A 21,080-nucleotide genomic window follows, 5' to 3' on the forward strand; every position below is an offset into this window, starting at 1 on the left:
CGACCGTTTACTTGACCAAACGAAAAACTATTGAGCTCCAGTTTGTTGGGTTCCGAGTAAATGCGAAACGAGTTTTAAGAAATAAAGAAACATGAAAATTGCCACAGCCCCTGCGTATGTGTGCAGCGAAAACACGATTCTCACACAGCAATTTCACGCGCTACAGAAACCGCGATAAAGTTATAAATGCGCACACACTTTATGCCGTAGTTTATAGTACAAAGGAAAACGAAGCGCAACAGCGACGTTACCACCAGCACGAGACTCAAGAAATCGATATGAAAAAGTGTGCCGGACTTTCACTATGTTATTTATACCATTGCAACAGAAAGAGAGAAAAGAAGCCTCACGTTTCGTTACATTTTTTTTATTACCTTCCCGGCTGTACAATGATTCGTGAAGAATATATGTAAAATGAAGCATTTCCTCGTTTCTCAAGTTTTTTTTAGGATCGCCAAGTTACGCGGACAAAGAGCGAACAAATGATCCAACTTTCGTTTTTATTGGCTGTTTTTTTTTTTTTTTTTTTTTTCTTTAAATGATATCTACATTGAAAAACTTCATTCATAAAAAATTAAATAAATAAAAAACATTTATTCATCGGACAGATTTGGCGTCCGTTTCATTGCAAGTAAATTTTCCATCGATGCATCGATAGTTGAAGAGAAAAAAATTACTTTAAGGTAGATCATGCTCGAAGGATTGTATTTTACGGGTGTCTAAATTCGGTCGACTTTCACTTCCCAATTAAAGATATAATCACCTCAAATTAATGTCAGATTTATTCATTCGAAATTGTAAATAAATTTGTTCAACTCATCTTTTGGCGAATGCCTTACGAGCCATTAATTAAACGGGGATCCATCACTGACTGAACCCGAAATTTCATTCGTCCCTGGCGAAAATACTGTAGTTTTAATGTCAAAAATCGCTTTAGAGAGCGCAAATGAGGGAAATGGATCAAGAAAAATGTGTTAATAAAAAGACAGAAGGCACGAATGGACCAAAGTCAAGAAGAAACAAAATGCCGAAATAAGCAAATTCGAGGTTATACGAGTGCTCGTTACCAATTTCGTTCAATCTTAAACGTAATATATCTTCATTTCTAGTAAGATAATCGTCGCGATTTTTTTCCCAAACCTTCATTATATTGGTATCGTGTACTTTTTCATAAACTTCGTAGAAAGCGTTCATTCGTAACATGAAAAAATAAACGATTTTTTACGCATAGTCCTTGAAACTCTGTGTATTTTTCTTCGTATTTAAGCACGTTTGTTTCAATAAACCTTCGAAGACGAACCCTTGAAAATTTGATATGCGTGTGCGAGTCGACTACCCACTTAAACTCTGTAAATTTCGTGATTTTCTTAAGAAAATCGTTTCGTGCATGAACTACCTTAATCAACTTGATTTATGTAATTTCGAAAAAATCGATTCTTCGTGTAACAATGAAACTCACGTCGAATGAAACTTCTTGGTGCGAATGAGCATTCGAGTTTGTTTCCGACGAGGAACATTTGTGGATTCATAAAAGTGTCTGGAAATCTTTTTTCAACCGAAACATTAGCGAGTCTGACTGAGTCACTTCCTTCGAATGAGAAAGAACGCCCGAACTCTCGAACTCTTAATTTAGCCGGCTGTGGCGGATGCAACGACGACGACGACGACGTTGACGACGTTGATGTTTGTGAGTTGTCTATATACTCGCTTGAGAACTCTGCCGGAAGGGCTTCTTGAGAATTAGACAAACCCTTTCAAGCATAATGTAACTTTGACTGTAGAAAAAAAAAGGAATAGAAAAATACGGTACGGGCACGAACGATGCTTCGTTTCGTGGCGATGAACAACCCCACGTGGAACGCGACAAAATTTTGGCTGATTTTCTTCTCGTCTTCGGAGATAATGGAACAGAAAATTCGAGTTCTCCCGCATGGGAAAAGATTTTTTTTTCTTTCACGAAAACGAACGTTTTTCGTTCGCTAATGAAGCTCCTTAAAAAGAGTCTCCGACAAGACGTCAACCCCCTTTGCCACTTGCAACAATACAATGGGAGTTTATAAATCGTGGAACTAAGGGAACAGATGAGACCCGTTACTTTTGAAAGACAATGCATAACAATCCAAGCCTTGAGAGAGGGAAACGCAAGAGAGTTTCGAGAAGACGCGCCCTCGTTTATTCGTCTAGAAATAGTATTGGCTACTTTTCGTGCGGTAGATTTGAGAGAAATCTTCCGTCTCCGACACGGTCGTCGTTATACTTCCGACTCGAATAAGGGGCACGAAACTCCCGGAGTAGGAAAATTTTCTCATTCGAAAAGCTGCGGAGGTATGACAACAGCCGAGCGGCCCTTCATCTACAGCAAACTCAATCCTCACCCCGGTTCTGCGACTCTCGAAAAGTGCGTTCGCTCGAAAGATAAGCCCTCGACGCTGAGGTTTAGGGAAAGGAGTGCGACAGAATTTACTCCAGATACGAATTGCTCAAGTTATGAGAAAATTACCGGAGAGACGATGGCATTTTGAGATAAGGAACGTTCCTAACTTCGTTTCGTATTGAATTAGTATTACGAGAAGCCGAGATCTCTCATCCACATTTTGTTTTATATTAGATTTTACTAATTTCTAGAATTTCGATTTCTCCCAACGTACAATCGTCGCGATGGGCAATGACCATAAATTTAATAACATGCTTCATCGACAAGGGAATATGATCTGGGGCGAAATGGATATAAAAATAGAAATAAATAACTGCGGAAGCAAAATTTTACGAGGTTGAACCATCGAAAAAGGTTCAACTCGATGCTCGATCAGGCAGAAAAAATGGGAAAATATGAACGGTTCGTTTGTCCACATTGTTAACTCCCGATCTATCTCTACAACTCCCGTTCCAATCCCATCTTTATATTGCTGCGTCTGAGATCAATAAGAGCCGGCGTCATTGGGAAATAGAAAAGCGAGAGAGAGAGAGAGAGAGAGAGAGAGGAGACTTTGAGGGAAAGAAAAGAATCTTCTCTGGCTTGATTTCTCGCCTTCTTTGAATTACCGAATTCCAGAGATGATCCACCCAGCAACGACGACTTCCGTTTCGTCAGGTGGAAGCTCGGAATTCTCGTTTCTTATTTTTCTCTAACTTTGTTCCACCGTTTCTCAGATTTTCGTCGACAAATAGAATTGGCTAAATTCCACGTGTCAATAAAATTCACCAACGACGAAACAAAACAATTTGATTTTTTATTTTTGAGAATAAAGTAAGGATGGCTACAATAATTGAACGTAACGAGGTCGACCGTTGGAGTTACTTTTATTACAGGAGCAATTTTAGTGAATCTGTTTTGCTAACACCGCGCGCCGTCACGTACACTGTTAAAAAATTTTTTTTCAAACAAGTAACTTTTTTTTAATGCAAATAAATGAATTACTTGTATATTATCTAGTAATTCATTATTGTTTCCATGTAAATATGTTTTTGACATAAATTTAATATTTTTATGAAAACAAATATAAATTTCTTAAAAATAATGGACCGTTAATAGACGAGATTGCACGTTCACTACAAACAATGCGTCAATTTAATTCGGCTGACTAAATAAAAATTTCGACAGAGCTTTCGAATTTTTGCAGCCAAAGTATGTTTTGTTCGAAATGAAAAAAAATGTACAATCTTAATTTAGAAAGTAATTTCTTTCTTCTTCCTGGAATACAAATTTTTTCGATTAAAGTTTTTTATTTTTATACCGAAGAGTAATGTGATTGCTGGAATAAAAGTCAATTACTTGTTTCAAGTACGTTGCGTGTTTCCAATGGAAAATATTGCATATTTCTCATGAGTAATTTCCATGTATGTCATCAAAATAAAATATTGCCACCAAAAATATTATTTATTTACCACGAAAATATATTATTTGCTATTGGCAGCAATTCTGTATTTAATTTAAATAACGGTATTTAGTTTCAAGAACCTTTATTATAACGACTAATCAATAACTGCCAAAAAAATGATTTATTGGACGTAAAATATTTTTTTATCCAACCCAAATGAAAATATTTTAGTAGCCAATGAATTTCCCTCAAATAATTTGAATTACTTGGAAAAAGAATTTTTTTTTAACAGTGTAGCTAAAACTTTTTGGCTCATCGAAAGCTGAGATGTTGCAAACGAGAGTCACAATGGGACACCCGAGTTTTTCTCTCGTCCGTCGTTACTAATGCTACTTGTAATAGTGCCAGCTAGTAATCTCATTCGTCGTATCGTCGCACAGTGAAATAATCGCGCGAGGGTACAGCGTACGTTCTCGAGCAGGCAAGATTAATTTCCAGTGGCTAATGAATCTGGAGATTCTGTAATTCCTTGCACTCGCGTCGTCTAGAATTTTGATGAACGTCGCCGTTTTGTCGTCGTTCGGTCTCCACAGATTTCGCCTTTTCAAGTCTGCAAGATTTTAGTCAATTGTTTCCCTCAAAGCGCTCGAATTTGGTGCTTTTTCTGTTTCCCTCTTAGACCTGGCTTAGGGGAACAATTCGAGAAGAATGACGTTGAAGTTTGCAACGTTGGAGTCCAACGAAATCATCTGAAAGCATCCTCCAATAATTCCAACCTGCCCCGATATTTCGTGAAATAGAAAATTGGCGAGTTACAAATATTTTTCTCTTCATTTCGTCAGACCGCGTTCGGAACGCAACGTATCTCTTCATATTTTATCGGAAAAACAATGAGAAACGAAGTCCCAAGTTTTTCGTCTCGTTCGAACGGAAGGCCAAGATTAAATTATCCTTTGAACCGGAGAGTTTCCCCGGGGCCCTCGCAATCGCAGGGTCGAGAGACGGCCGTGCGTTTTCAGCTACAAATTCTCGCTATCGCACGACATACTCGTCTCGGCGAGAGGCTCTCTGACGTAGTTGGATTCGTCCCTTGTTAGAGCGATTATTTCGAAGCTAGATAATTCGCCGATGTCTCGAAAGCTCACGGAGGGAAACCGAGAGACTGATACAGCTCTGTACGTTGGCATCCATGCATATGTATATGCGCCCGGGTGGGCGTTAGATAACCGCAGAAACTCTGTCATCCGGTGTAACCAACGCGAATTACTGAATTCACCGTTGAATTCGAGGTTAGATCTCCTTTCTTCTCCGCTGTTCTCCCTCTCGATCTTTGTCTTCTATACAACTACGAGAGAAGACGCAAGTCGCCTTGGCTCTGGGCATGTAATCAGCAAGTTTCCGCGGGCGGAGCGCACTCTGACTGTACACGCATCTCATTTCCACCCCCATCGCGCAAGAGAGTCCGCGTTTGTCTTCTCGTACATATACATTCGGAGTTTGATTAACCGGGAGAGCAGTTTTGCATTCATTGTTCTTCGGTTTATTCTGGAGCAAGGACCTTTGCGTGCACGCGTTTATGTAACGTCATTCGATTTCGCATATTTCACGCGACGATGATAATCGTCCTGGATTTTATTTGAATCTCCCGAAGCTCGTTTTTCCTGCAGACGTTTACGGACGGTCCAGATGCAAACGGAAATACCGAACGAAATATCTCAACGGCCGTGCCAGGGATGGAAAAATTATGAAAAATCATCACTCCCGTGTGTTGGCTTCCGACAGCGCTCACTTCCCATTGAGACGAGTTCGGTGCATGCATTTACGGTTGGAACACAAAAAGGCGCGAGCCTACATACATAAAATCTCGGGCGTGGAAGCTACAAAGGGAAAACGCAATGAGTCGCGATGAACAATCCATCAAACGGATATTACACGGCGAGCGAGGTTGAGAGCGATCCTTCATTCATTCCAGCAGAACTCTCGTTTCCACACTCACTCCGTTCCACGTCGAATGGCGCCGCGCGCTCGCGCGCGGACCTGCATTACATATGTATTTATGCACATAAAAAGATTCCACCTATTTTATACACTCGTGTACTTTTACGGGGAGGTAATATGCGCAGCGTCCCCTACGGTGTGTTGCATTTTTCGCGCTCATCTCACCTCCGAAGCTCACTGATCCGCAAACTTGTTTCATTGCGGCCAACGAACCGATCTATACATGGCCGTTCGCCACACCAGCCAGCCATTCGCACCTACTCTGACCGATGCATTATTCTGTTTAACAATGAAGATTGTACAAAACGAAATCTCGCGATCGCTTTGCACTGAAAAACGAGAGAGTGTCCCCGGTCGGTGACCCGGTCCAATGGCGCTCTCGGATCTTCACTTCTGCACGGAGGAAATCACATCTTTCCGAATAATTGCTAATTATTTAGGCGTTAATTGCGCGAAGTAGGGGAAATTGGGATAAAGAACCACACGATGAAATTATGAAAAAATAAATTTTCGATGCATTTTACTCTTTTTGATGTCTTGTTTACGATTTCCTATATGTCAATTTAAACTGATGGATCCAAAAAATTTATAGATATTTAGCAAAAACAACACTCCGTAAATTCGGATTTATCCCGAAGCTCCGGGCTAATTCCGGACGACCTCGGGGCAAATCTGGATTGCCTTAGATATTGCTACACCGTATCGCAAACAAATTGTCGACTCGAACTTTCGCTCGTGCAACTTTGAGTGCCCGCATTTCACACTCGATTCTCATAATCCGGTCTTCGGGTGGTGGATCTTCATATTTTTCAAAATAAAAATAGCTTTTTTGTTTTCACGATATACCATGCGCTGGGGGCCGGGTTGAAGTTCCGAACGGTGAGAAATCAGAAGGCTCAAAAGTCCGAAAATCTAGCTGGGACTCGAAATATATAGATATACCGCACTAGCGAGATTTTCGGACTTTTGAGCCTTCTGATTTCTCACCGTTCGGAATTTCAACCCGGCCCCATGCGCTGGTGTTTTCTTTCATTTGTATTTGCGAAGTTACTGAAATTTTAAAACAATCAATCGTTATGGGGTGAGAGCAGAACGTTCGGAATCACCCCAAACTGCGAAATTTCACAATGAATTAATAATTAAAAAACAGTAGGGTAAGCCCAAGTTTGAACTGCGTTAATGATTCTTTCATGGAGTAAGGATAACAAATTATTTTTTTCAATAACATTGAAACCGTTTATCCCGTAGTTTCATCAATTCGAGTATAGGCAAAAATCAGATCAAAATGCACGAAATTTTGTGATCGGTTTTACCTCGAAGAAAACAAATCACTCCACGCCTCGAACAACGTGAGTGCACTAAACATCGACAGGGCTGTCGCGTGAGTTCAAGTGCGGGAAAGTGGGGCTTTTGGAATATAAAGATATTGCGGTGTCTTTTTTTACCCTGCGTCCGAAATAACTCCACTTTCCCCTACGTTTACGGTCCTCAGGGTATCACATGCCTGGTAAATTCCTCTGGAAATTTCAGCATTCGTTTCTCACGCGTCTCTTGACTTTTTTATATTAAAAATCTATGATTTTGAATTCGCCGGCGATTCTATTCCTAGGACCACTGTCTCTGCACTTTTCGCAATTTGCTTTCAAATATTTGCAGATGAAGAACGTTGCTATTTTTTCCAGTAAAACCAATGAAAGCGATATTCGATATTTCAGGAGTATCTTTTCGTATATTTTCATCCGGTTCGCGACGTTAAACATTGGTTTTACATTCGACAATGGAATCTGTGAAGGGTGCGAGGAATAAAAAGAATACTAGCTTCGTGATTTCGGGAGGTTATTGTCCGCTTTGCGCGCCGAAAAACGGGCCCTATGGATGGGTATTCGAGGGATCAGAGCAAATATCTCGAGACTGGCTCCAACTTTTTTTTATTTGTTTATTCTCCATCCCATTTTATCAACGTTTGACGGTTTACGTGGTACGCGAACGCGCGAGTGAGAGTGTGTGATGTCGGAACGTTGGTGTGCAGCTTCGCAAAGCCGTCTCGATCGAAGCACAATATTGGTGGGGGGCTTAAATTTTTTCGATTATTCTTCATCGGTTGTATACATACTCCCGCGATGTTACCGCGTATCGCGTTCAATTCTTTTCACTATTATTACGCGAGATATCCAGCTTTTGTTTCGGTGCGAGAGAATGAACCATTTTTTTTTCGAATTATATTGAAAACGCAAGCGTTCGAAGCTAACTCACTCCTGGGAAACTGAAAGCACCAACGAATCTCAATGCTCGAGTCAAATTTGTTGATCAAAATGTCCGAGTTATCCAACGTTTTACTTGAAAATATATTTCCGGAGCAAGGTGCCAAGCAGCCTAGCGGATACCAGCGGAAAAGTCTCACTACATTTTCAAACTCTTCAACTTTATCGACATTTCGGTAGTAACGATCTTCTCCTCGCACGCGCGCGGTAACCCAAATAATATTTCCTCCGTTTATGGCCTCGATAAAACTCGGTGATTGTAAACGTTGGAGATGAGAAGCAATTATAAACTCGAGAAGCCGTTTTATGGCTCGCTTCATTAGTTTTTCTAATTTTTCAATCACGTGTGGCGCAACAGATATTGACTCCCTCAACGTTTTCACAATACGAGTGAACGTTGAGCGCAATTAGAATAGATGCGGACCGGAGCACAGGAAACTAAAGATCGATCGTGTTTTTACATATTTTCCTGCAATCCTGCAACAAATACAATTCACTTACAATGTTTCTCCTCTGTTACAGGTAAGTCGGAGGACTTTGCTACGAAGTTTTTCTCCAACGATCGTGAGTAGATGAAGAGCACTTTTGAACGTTCAACTCTCGTCGCCAGTTACTCGAGGCAAATCTCCGGGTGACAAATTCCGCGCGGAGAGTCCGACGATTGTCGCATCCGCATACTTTTTCCGCGTTATATTCGTTGTCGCAGGAGGCTTTTCCGCCGCGAGAAACGCCTCTAACGGTACGTCAAGACGCTGAGAGGCCCGCAAGAGTCCATTGAAGTCCTCTGCCTTCCGAAGACAAGTTTGAGAAAAAATCTAAAGCCATGATCGATCCTGTTTCGCAATTCTTCGAGTGCCGTTCCTCTCGCCCAGTCGAGATGGACCGATTCGTCCCTGAGAACGAGCTGTTCGGAGCCACCTCAAAACAAGAAAACCTCAAATTTCCAAAAACTTTCCAAAATTTCAAAAAAAAATAAAAATGGGGACTCGAAAATCCTTGACCTCCGCGTAATCGGAGAAAAGGAAATGAAGCGCGAGCATGAGAGAGCAAATATTGAATAGGAAGGTACAAAGGAACGCAGTAGTAAGAACAGGTACAAAGACAAGTCGCAACGCCGATATAACGTGACTTTATACAAACCACACTGCCATACATAGGACAGTACATTGATCCTCTTGCAAGACACAGAGTCTCGACGCGGCACGCACCAGACTTCCGGTTCTCGTGCGGCTCCGTCTATTTCTTCTTTTTCTTTCTTCTTCCCCGCGCCTTTCTTTCTCTTGGTTTTCTTCTCTCCTGGCGAGTCCTGTCATCCGTTTCACGCTCGGACCTCCTCGTAGCCTTTCTTTCGTACATTTATTCTCCTTGAAGGAGAGACAACTGTCACACGCTTTTACACTCTTCGGCAAATTCTTACGGTTGCAATTGCTCGTTCCACTAAAAAAGCAGTACTTGGAGGACAAACTCTTTTTGTCTTGTGGGACTCTCTAGTCGCGACGGGAACGGCCACAGTTACGTTACGTCTATCGCGACACACATTGCGGTTACGAGGTTCCCGTTACGCTCGCACTTGACGCCGGTACGTCACAAACAACGTCGCTCCCCCTGAGTTTTCATTCACTTCTCACGAAATCTAAATCTCTGAAGAAATATCCGTTGTCGCTGCTTCCAATCTTTTCGAAGGACGTTTCCAGAATGCGCCAATAAGGAATGAGAGAATCGGAGGATTTTCTTCTCGGCGGCGAGAGCTACGTTCGTAGAATCTTTGAAATTCCGCAGTTTCAGTTTTGGTTTCTAAGTCGGGCCAGGCGGAGTGGAAACTGGGAAGAAAATTTTGTTGAAATTTTCCAATAGTTTTTTTTAATACAAATTATTTCGCCCTTGCAACAAAATTTTTTACGTTACAACAAAGTTTGTGCTCCGTGCAAGATCCGTTGTAACATTAGAAATTTCGTTGGCTCCGGAAAATTCTTTTATCGAATACGTGCAACGAAATATTTCAATGTTTCAACAATATTTCGTTCTCACTGCATCAAGAGTATTGTCAGGTTTGAATATGATTCGTTGTTTGCACGAATTTACGTTTTTCCAGAGAATTCCGGTGTCTTATCTCCCGCGTGTTATCCGAAGGCACGTCGAGTAAACTAATTGTCGTATTGTCTTTCCCATTGTTCGAGCGATTAAGCAAATGGAATTATGAAATGGGCTGGGTCTCTCCCCCGTATTTGCCGAGTCGTCTCGTATCTCCATTTAAAAATACACAGTTGCAGAAGAAACGTTATAAAAACTAGTAAATTAATTGAAAAATACTCGCACGAGAATACGAGAATCTCACTTGCGGTTGATCCCGGAAGATAACGACGCGCACCCAGCAAAACGACCTCTCGATTCTGCCGATAGGCGTCTCGCACAATCGGCTCTGTGGGAATGAAAAAGGGTGAAGTACCGTGAATCAACGGATGTGCATTTCTCATAGTATCGCACGGCTCCACTAAAACACTGTTTATGAAAGGAAGAAAGAGAAAGAGAGACTCGAAAGTTAGCGTCATGCGTGTATTGCGCTACGGTACCGCGAGCCACACGAAACGAGATTACGATCGAGCGGTGTCTACATGAAATAACATTGTTACACAATTGAAGAGAGAAAAGAAACTAAAAACAAGAACGGCGATGATTCTGTGAGAAATGCCAACAAATCCTTGGAGTCTTCTCTCCCTCCGGTGTTCAAAAAGACATTCATTACTTTTGTAACTGGTTTGTCAAGGTTCTAATCGCAAATCTATGTAGAGCTCTCACGTTTTTTTTATGTTTAACGCCGCGTGTTCTTCGGGATCGTACTTTGTCGAGTTAATGACAAAAGGAAGACCGTCGGCGCGTGTTTTCGCGCGCAGCCAATGCCAGCGCAGTTATTTTTCCCAGTCTTGTTATTTCGAACTTACGTGCACGGCGCGATGTCCGTTCGAAAACAGCAACGTCGCGTTCGCGCGAGCGTATATATAACGGAATATTATACTCGCACACGAATAATATTAAATATATGCTCGTTCGCATTCGCCTATCTCGCCAATTACGCAAATGCGAATCCACAAACTCGCGCGCTCGCGCGCGCGCCCCGATACTGTGACGTGTGCAGGCATCCGGAGACACTACACAAACTACGCTGCCGCGGAGAAAGGCGCAGGGGAGCTCGCATCCGTGCATATCGCTCGTTACCGACTGCGGGGGCGAGTATTAACGGGTTAATAATCCAAATCGAGCGTATGCACAGACGCGCACTGTTGTGCAGGCGGAACCAAAGTCGCGCGCGAGCCGCCAAATGTCAAGATGAAAATGTCAAAGAGAGCCCCGCAACGGGGACGACGCGGAGTGAGAGGAAGAGAGCAAAATTACAACGGGACTATGGACGAGTGTTGGACTTCCGGACGCGCGCTTCCGCGCCACCTGGGAACACGCCCCTTTTTTCATACTCGTTGCATTACTTTGGTCGCAGTGGCTCTACATTTCGTCGAATAATTCAACGATTATTATTGTTTCTGGATAACAATAAACGAGGGATGTACCGGCCCGTGTTTGAGCAGGTCGCTCGCAGCCTTCCGGCTTCTCTTCTCAACTCTGCACTTTCATCTCGCATTTCGACAAAGTTCTGCTTTCAGCACACCCTGGGATGTACACTGCACGTTCGCAATTTAACAGATTTTCTTTAAGAAACTCGGAGCTTTGTAAACGATTATAACAACACGTTACTCCTGTAGAGGTCCAGACTCCGGAAAATTATTTGCATTACCAAACGAGGGTCTGGAGAAACGATAAAGCAATGCTCCTAACAGATAAGCCCGAGGGCTACGCTTCGCCGCCTCATGGGCATTTATTCTCAGACTCCTTCTCTTCCTCTCTGTACTCCTGCTTTCCTCGCTGCGCCCTCGGACCTTTGAAATCCATCCCTTTGTCAAAGGGATCTCACGAGAAAGTTTAAAAGCGTCATGATTTATCTCACGGATCAGACTTTCGAGACCAGCAACGCGACGTTTGATCCTACCTTTTCCTTATCAGATATATCGCTGCGCTGTCCGACTCTTGCAGACAGTTTACCTACGAGCCATTCCAGGCTCGGTGCACGTTAGGCCGAAAATTCTAGAGGAAAGGACTAGGAATATAGTATCTTGGGGACAGTGTATACACGGAGAGACTTTTATAGCAAAAATTACTATGTTTTTATAGTAACGTCGGACCATATCGATATTATGATAATAATCGCTACAGCAGAGTGTTTCAAACAATGCAAAAGTTTGGGGAACCGTTAGCACAGTCCATAGTAAATAACGCGCTGTACTATATGAAAAATCAACACCGAGCGAATTTTGATTAAAAACATAGTAAATAATGAAATGGTTTGATGAAAATTTAGGAGATAACATAGCAATCGTTTCTCTGTGCTATACGAAAAATTGCAGTTTCGTATTTTCCTTTTTACCATACTGAATTTTGCTTTAGCGAAATTCAATAAACGTGAAAATTAACTAGTGGCACATAGTAAAATTTCAAGCAATCGCTCCGTTGGTAAGCGGACTTTGTCAAGTAAATCTTTGTCGAAAGGAAAATTTACTTCTTTTCGGACGGTGCGACTCAACGATAAAAACATTTTCCACGTTTCACCAATTTGCCCAGTCCAATTCACCAATTTTCAACGTTTCACCAAAGACACGAGTGACATTCGGATATCGATACATCGTTCGATGTAAGAATATCGCAGACCTAAATTTTGCCTATCGTACATAATAAAATTTGAGAGAACTGCTTTCGGCATCAAAATTACCATGCACTTTGGTGAAATGTAATAGAATGGTGACATTCAACAGTGCTGCTACAAAATATAGCAAATTTTTCTATGTATTCATCCGAAATATTCGTATAAAAGTCTCTCCGCGTACGTACTGCACTGCAGCATTAATTCGAAGCTAGAGAACAGTAATAAGAATTGTTTTATCCACCATAGTAAAAAGATCATACCTTTTATTCAAAGACTCACGAGTTTTTTTCTCTATAAGCATGACGAAAAATCTTTTCAGTCACTTCAAATGTTTGTATTGTAAAGTATGCTCGAGCAACCCTGAAAAAAAATTATGTGTATGGAAAAATATTCGTGTATTTATCATAAAATTTACTGTCCTAAAAATTTGTGATTTACAATAAATTTCCACTTATCAGTAAGGGCTGGTCTGACACGATGAGTGACACTCGAAATCGAAACGAAATGTAGTTCTCACGTGCATCACTTTTTAAAGCTCTTTAGAATTTTAGGGACGGAAAATTGGAAAATTCGAAAAATATACTATGCTCTTTGTAATCGGTGGGTAAATAGTTTGAAAATTCTTGAAAAATGATACATTCTTCACTATATAAAACGAATTTGTTTTCTCCGTTGGCTCAAGGATCCTCCTGACTCCGGCTTTAAAATATCAAAGTTTTGTTGAAATTTGTACAAAGCTCGTTATCGATATTGTCTGCGGAGTTCCGGAGACTTTCACTCATTTACAATGACCCGTTATTTAGCTCGCTCACACCCATTCATCCGAGGTGCCCATACGGTGGTGAGCACGAACGGTATCATGTTGTAAATTACAAGAGACATACACCTCACTCGGAAGCTCGTACAACGCTAGTTATAAGGGCGTCAACGACAATAAGACGATGATTTAATGGCTGAGCGTCCAACGGTATCATCAACTTCCACACACGAAGTGAAACTTGACCTTTGTGCACAAAATCTTTGCTGCTACCGTGTGTGAAAGCTTTCATCAGCGTTGATCTGCGCTCGTTAGCAATGCCAGCGATTTGAGATGGACCGCGGGGGGCCAAAGTTTTCGGAGGCAAGTTTACACTTCGCTCTCTTTTTCTCCAAGAACCTCAGACGGTTTGTTTGTTTTTCGTAAGCTTCTCTGTAACTTCGTTTATACTTTATTTTCCGAGTTGAACTCTCTGTCTCTTCCGTTGAAATTGCACGCTCACGCTCCTCGCCAACCGATGTTGGCTTCTTTACTTCTTTCCTGGCTCAATCCTTCCAGAGAATTCAACGTTTTTTAAGGTTAACGTTACCTTGCCGCAGTCGCTCATTTAGCATGGACCGTTTCACGATACTTCGACCGAATTCCCCTCGCTCTCGCGTGCCGCTAACATTCTCCCAGTGATTTTGAAAAAAATAAAGAAAAAAACGAAAGGAAAAAGGACAACTTTTTTCGTAGGAATTCACGTCTATATACGTGCCAAGCCTCCTGGTGTTCGTGTATCTGGACACTCTTCGGTGAAATAGTGGATCACGGGGAACCGAGCTAGCTTCGCTTCTCATGATTCTGATATACTGGCTCGCGTGCTGGCTACCAATTATACGCGAGCGTGCAACGTCATACAATTCGCCTTTGAAATTTTGGGCCTGATCCCTGTGATATCATCGGTTTTTCGAAATTCCCTCAACTGATATCTCGATCGGGCATCGTTACCACTTTGAATTTCTACCATCAAATTGTAGCTCTTGTTTTTTGTGTTTTTGTTTGTGGAGAAAAAATAATGTTCGATAAAATGGCACTTTTGGAGAGAAGTTTAATAAAAATAGTAGAACCGAGAGCGAGAGAATTTTTTAATATTCGGCAGAGTTGTCAATTTTTTTTTTTTTTTTTTTTACTTGTTTCGCTCGCTCCTCGTGGGCGTTCACAAAGAATATTTTAGAAAAGGAATTTACTTAGGGTCATGCGCGGTATGCGCGAGACGCGAATTGAAAAAAAAATCTCGATACCAACGCGAGGGCGCCGACAGCGCAGCAAGTTGTCAAACACATTCCGACACACGTGAATGTTCTCGTCGTTTAGCAACGAATTTCGGTTGAAAATTCAACGAGCCGCGTGCGTTAACTCTCCCTCCTTCTCCAATCCCTAACCTGTGCGCGCCTCTCTCGTGTACGAATTTGAATTCCATGTCACGTACCAACCGGCTCGCAGCCACCTTTATGCCGGACAAAAATGTTCCGTCACTTTTCATACACGAAATAGTGGAAATACGGGAGAAAAAAGTAACTCAGTTTTCGGGCGATATCGTAAACGCAATCAGTCGTTTTTTTGACTGATTCACTTGGGAATTTCGAGAGTCACGTTCGAATGAAACGAGAGGAAAAAATTCTGCTTCTAATCACAGACAAAAGCGCTGCTATCAAGGAATCAAAGCAGATTCGTTTTTATCAGTAAAAAATAGCCTTTTTCCATAAAGTGGCAAAATAATTTAGCAACTAATAGCGAGAAGCATAAAATTTTTTTTTTTTATTTACAATTTCTTTACTTGAACTTTGAACAACTCGATGCGAATAGGAAAAATTAATGCATGTGAAAAAGTTATTTCGTTTCAGCTCTAAATTTTCATGGACCAAAATTTAGTAAAAAGTGAAAATATACTAAAAATCGCAAATTTTGATCGTCAGTACAGTGAATTATGCGATAACTGTATAAATTCACACCGAATACGAGGGGAAAACAATTCGGACAAGCACATTGATACACGACAAAAAATGTAAAAAAAAAATTCTCAAACCTCGCAATGAAGATAGTTTCAAACCGTAGAAAAAAAATCAAATACATTACAATCCTATGCAAGTGCAAAAATTCTCAGTACGCACTAGAATTTTCAGCTTCGTTTTCCTCGCGTGGGAAATGCCTCGATAATTATTATCTCCATAACTCGTAACTCGCAACTAGAACAATTAGAACGACGAGTTTAAGTAAGAAGTGGTGTTCGCATCGACGTTAAGGTATTCCTTTCGCAGGGCCGTATTTTTTGGTGTCGCAAACTAGGCCACTCGAAATTTGGACCGATTCCTAACCTCTGAGAAGTCGCTGTTATATGGGAAAAGCTTCTGTTCCTTCCATTTTTCCAACTTTTATCGTTGATATCTTTTTTAAACATTCGATTTTTGTCGTTGCTATGGATTCCTTACATTTTTTTCCATCCGCGAGACAGTTTGTATCAGGAATTTATAGAGTCATTCGGTGCACGAATTATTGAATAGAAATGTGCTGATGACGGATTCTCCATAAGCTCCCGTAGAAATTTTACGATTTTTAACATTTTAATTCTTCATTAAATGATCGATAACCTGACCTGAAATTTCGTCAATCTATTTGGACGCAGTTGTACTTTACTGTAAATTAAAATCAATTTTTTTTAGGGATTTCGGGTTCGTGAAAGGAATACCTTAAATTTCCATGGAATGTTCTTGCAGCAAATTCACTCGTCAAAAAGATTGAAAGACTGAAAAATTTAGTTTGAAAGGAGTCGAAAGGTTGAGCCGACAGTCGCGCGATTTTATTCTCCAACTTGGCGTCTGTCGATGGTGAAATTCGTAGGAAATACGATACGGGGTGTGGATAACCACGTAAAGGGTCGTGCCACGGGGAAACGCAGGAGGGTGGAAGGTGGTATCGGCTGTATGCGATTATACCGCCTGTTATAGAATCGAGGGGTTTCGAGAGTAGTGCACACTCGCAAATCGCATGCGGAGGGTGACTGAATGAGATTATTTCGGTGTGTCGCGAGAGTCGCACCACGAGAGAGCGAATCCCGCGTGCATTAGACGCGCGAGGCTACAACCGGCTCTCCCACCCACCATAGCTTTCGCTATTTCTCCGTGTGTGTGTGTGTGTGTGCGTGCAGAGGCGCGTTTGGTGTATAGGCTTCGAGCGAGTCCTGCCAACTCCCCCGTTGCTCTTCGATTTGCTCCGACGCTTTCCTATACATGCACGTGTTGTCGAACAAGCCCGCAGGCTCCCAAAGTGCGATAGAAACGATCGTTCTCCGCGCCTATAAATGCTCCTCTCACACTATCCTCATCGGTACGTCGACGATCCGTAACCCTTGACCATTTCAACGAGATGCTCTTTCGCCACTGGCCATTTTATATCGTTGAGTTGAGGTTCCCGTTCTTGCCGCAATCATTTTTTGTTTTGTTTTATTCGAATCGAGACGGTGGGGAATTAAAACAAGAATACTCTTTCGTTGCTTTTCTTCCAGTTTGCGGAAAAAACGATCTATTTTGGAAAATACGAAATTCACTGGGAAAAAATGTAAAAAGTTGTCCTCGGAGTTAAAATTTTTGGAGTTTTTTTTAAGATAGAAATAGAAAAGTGGTGACAATTGTTTATCTCTTTTTATCGTGACTCGTGGATCGTGAATTTTCATTTGATTTTATATTTTTCGAAATCTCATGCTGCATGATATTTAAGAAGGAAATGACACGAGGAATCGAACGGAACCTGTGCCTCTCGGTGGACTCGACTCGATAACGGTTTTCTCTTCCCACAAAGATCGTCGTGCAGCCATTTTTTAAAAATCTCTCTCGAAGCCTCTGTATGGGATATCATTCGGTCTCGAAATATGCTACGAAACGTGACGCGTGTCGGAGATTAAACAGTCGGGATGAGCAGCATTCATAGAGCCTTCGAACCGTTTTCCCTCTGTGGACCATGTACGAGAGTCTATGGGAGATTAAATTCAACGTACAGGTTTTCATGAACAGATAATATTCGGAATTCTGGATGCACAAAGCCACGCACAAAACATTCATGATAATTCTGTTTTATGCTATATGTGCTCGCTCATCTTCATACGTGACTCCGAATTCATTCGGAGTATTATTTAACCATTTTTTTTTCCAAAGCCATGCACCATTTTATTTGGACTAATTTGATGCTGAATTCGATTCACACAATTTATTCTGTTAGATTTGCAAGTCAGTTCACAATTCATTGCGCATATGAATTGATTTCAATATTTTAACAAATGTTTTTTTATTTTTTCAATGAATATTCCGAGTCGGTTGAAATGCGTTTGAAGCAAAATCCATGTTGCGTTCTGACTAAATTTGTGAGACATTTGGTGTTGAATTTTCAAACTATAACCGAGGTGCATCGCGCTCATCATAACAATATTAATTAACATTAGTATTTTTGCACGAAATTAAACAAAAAAATGGAAGAAGCAGGTGTGTTTTCACCTCACGAAAAGTCAAAAAAAAGGAAACAAAAATTTAAAAAGAAAGATATTCGATGACTAGCAGTTGAACCGCGAACTACTACTATTTATCTTATAACTAATGCTACATTTACGCACTCCTGCTTTATTAAATTTAGATCACGCCTTTCCCCCCCGTGTTAGAGATTCCAATAATAATCGCAGTTGAAATAAAAATTATTTCTTTACTCTTCCAATTCGTAAATTTTATTAATAGCCGTTTGATCAAAAGCAAAAACCTTTTATCGAGTACCAAAAATAAATGGTGACACATTTATTAATTATATTGATTTTCTTCATGTTGAAATATTGTTCTCGATCTCTTACTAATGATTTATTTTCTCTAAAATAGCGAGGTAGATCGCTTCACCGAGCCGCTCGAAAAAGTAGTTCAAGCAGCTTCTGGGACGACCTGTGCCCCTTCAAAAATATGTTCGCTTTAAAAGAGCATAGCTAAGCGTTACCAAAGCTCTATATTTTCCTTACTCATTAGTTTAAGGCACGAATTCTCGTGGCGCGCACTATTTCTTAAGTAATCGCTCGGGCTCGACATCGCATACGCGAATCGACGCGACGCGGAGCCACCTGTCGGACCGACGCGTACTAAAACTCGTGATCAACATCGTGGTCGAGAAGTGAGAATTTGTTGAACGCTGAACGCATGTTTCATCTCGAATTATTATTTTAACGTTTTTGACAAAATTTTTCACGTCCGTGTTGCCGCTTTTTTGAGAAATCACAGCGATGAATTAACGTTGAAAAGTGAATTTGCGATTGTCGAATGTTTATCTACGTAAAATTGTAAATTATTGGCACTGATTTTATAACTTTAGTCCGTTGTTTATTTTTAAGGAAAAAAAAAAAAACATTTTTGCATTTTAATTTTCGCTGTTTTCCTTCGACTGCTTGAATATTCATGTTACTTTTCGGCAATCCGATGAAACGGAGATAAACATTATTCTATGAAATTTCAGCTGCACTGTTTGCCAATTTAGGTACGTTTTCTCGAATGGATTTTCAAGGGCATTGCGACGGCAGATTTTCAGGCACGATTTCAGCACTCGTAGGAATCGGGTCCGTGCACCCTTAATGGTTTCATTATCGCGTAATAAACGTTTTATAATGATATTAGTCTCGTTACTCGAAAACGGCGAGTTGGCACTTATTAAAATGGCACGACTGAGATAAATTTTGGAATTGGTGCACTGCGAGATGGAAAATTTACGTAGAAATGTGAAAAAAAGCATGAAAAACTCGATTTCGTCTCAATTACATTTTTGGCACCATCGTTTGTCTATTTCGAAAGTTACTTCAAAATTCCGTCGTACTTGAGAGCGAAAGGACTGAAATAAGATTTAACATTACTAAAATTCGAACAAAGGTTCATCCTCAAAATCGAGAGTCCTCGAAATCCAACTTTGCCAATTTTACTCCCTTTTTCCCTGCAACTTCCTCCGATTTCCACCGATTCTGTTTTTTCTGCCTCGCATCGTCAAGCTTTTCAAAAATTCAGAGCCCCCTGGCGTTAAACTCCCAGAAGAAACAGGACTCTCGCGTGGCTGAAAGCCGAAATTCTGGGAGGGAGTATTTCGACGGGACAAAGATATGTTACCATGGTGGACCATAATTAACCCTTGGACACGCGCGTATACGTCTCTGGGAGGTTTGTGGTGACAGGCGGGCCAGAGAGATTTGACGCTCGAGGGGAAACCGCGAGCAGGAAACGCGTGTGTGTGTAGTGCGTTAGAAGGAGGAAACCGTACACCGCCCCGTTTTCACTCACACCCCTTTACAGTGCTTCTCTCAAAATGGCTGTAATCTCCTTCTCTCTTCGTCTCTCTCTCTCTCTCTCTCTTGGCCCGTCTGCTAATTACCTCTCTCACCCTTGTTCCTCGCTCAGTTTCCCTCAGGAACAATCCCTCTCTCTCTCTCCTCAACCCTTCTCCGTGGTTTCATGCTCCTCCCGTGTCCCTTTCTCGCCCTTTTCCCTCAAGCCGTTGTCCTTGTCTAGCCAACATTACGGCCGCAACTCCCAGCACGGGCTCTCTGCGCGTCTCTCGTCTCGATAACCCCCAATTCTTCGAGTTCTCTTCCCATTTCGAAACCTCTTTCATCTTCGTACGGCCTCGGCATATATTACTCTTTTAGGGTTCACTCGTTAGCTTCATCATGCGATTATTTTGTCATTTTCGTCAGAATTTACCGACGCCGTTTATTTAGTATCTCGTGCCGAACTCTTCGTTGCTCCTTTTATCGAGGCTTTTCTCCCCCTCGGGGAAGTTGTGCTTCTGATAAGCCCTTTTTTGTATCGATCGAAGATCGGGAGTAGTACGAGCTCCGCGTGATCTTTCGATAACTCCCATCGCTCCCATTCATTTCCTTAGTTTTGGGGCATCAGTTTTTTCATTCTCCGGCTCGCACCCACGAGTTCGTCAGCGTTTTTTCCACCCAGGCTACCCCTGTTTTGGTGTAGCTTTCGTTCGTATGTGTACGCGTCTCCCGATATTGTCTCTCCGACGCTTTTCCATTATTGTACCATGTATATACGCGTACTTTATATGCACGCACTGTGCGCACTGCTCTCGATGCCCAGCTCTCGCCGCATGGCCAAGGACACCCCACGCTTACGAGCGCCCCCGCTAACCTCGCTGCCCGAGGGGATCCTCTGCTCATTGCGAGCACCCTCGCTCTCCGTCCCCGTTTAACCCACCGAGCTTTCTCGCTTTCGTTCTTTCTGTGTGTGACCAGGCTCTTCTACATCGCTCGTAATGGGCAGAACATTGTCAAAGCCAGACAGCTTGGCAAGAGGGGATCCTCCAACGCTCCCTGCTCCGCGGGTACGCGCTCGTACGAACTCTCGCCGACGTCGAATCGTACCCGTGAACTTGTTCATTGTAGACAGCGGCCCATTAGGGTAACTCCTGTACTGCATGCTAGTCGAATGAGTGCTAAATTT

At 41.8% G+C, this 21,080-nt stretch overlaps 1 non-coding gene across 1 annotated transcript; it reads right to left on the minus strand.

Annotated features, from left to right (window-relative positions):
* Positions 1–18,477: 18,477 nt before the first annotated feature.
* Positions 18,478–18,627, minus strand: LOC122411762 (U12 minor spliceosomal RNA). The gene has a single exon (XR_006261222.1). It is a non-coding gene; the product is annotated as a U12 minor spliceosomal RNA (small nuclear RNA).
* Positions 18,628–21,080: the final 2,453 nt, after the last annotated feature.

Source organism: Venturia canescens, chromosome 5 (assembly GCF_019457755.1).
Source record: "Venturia canescens isolate UGA chromosome 5, ASM1945775v1, whole genome shotgun sequence".
Classification (NCBI taxonomy): domain Eukaryota; kingdom Metazoa; phylum Arthropoda; class Insecta; order Hymenoptera; family Ichneumonidae; genus Venturia; species Venturia canescens.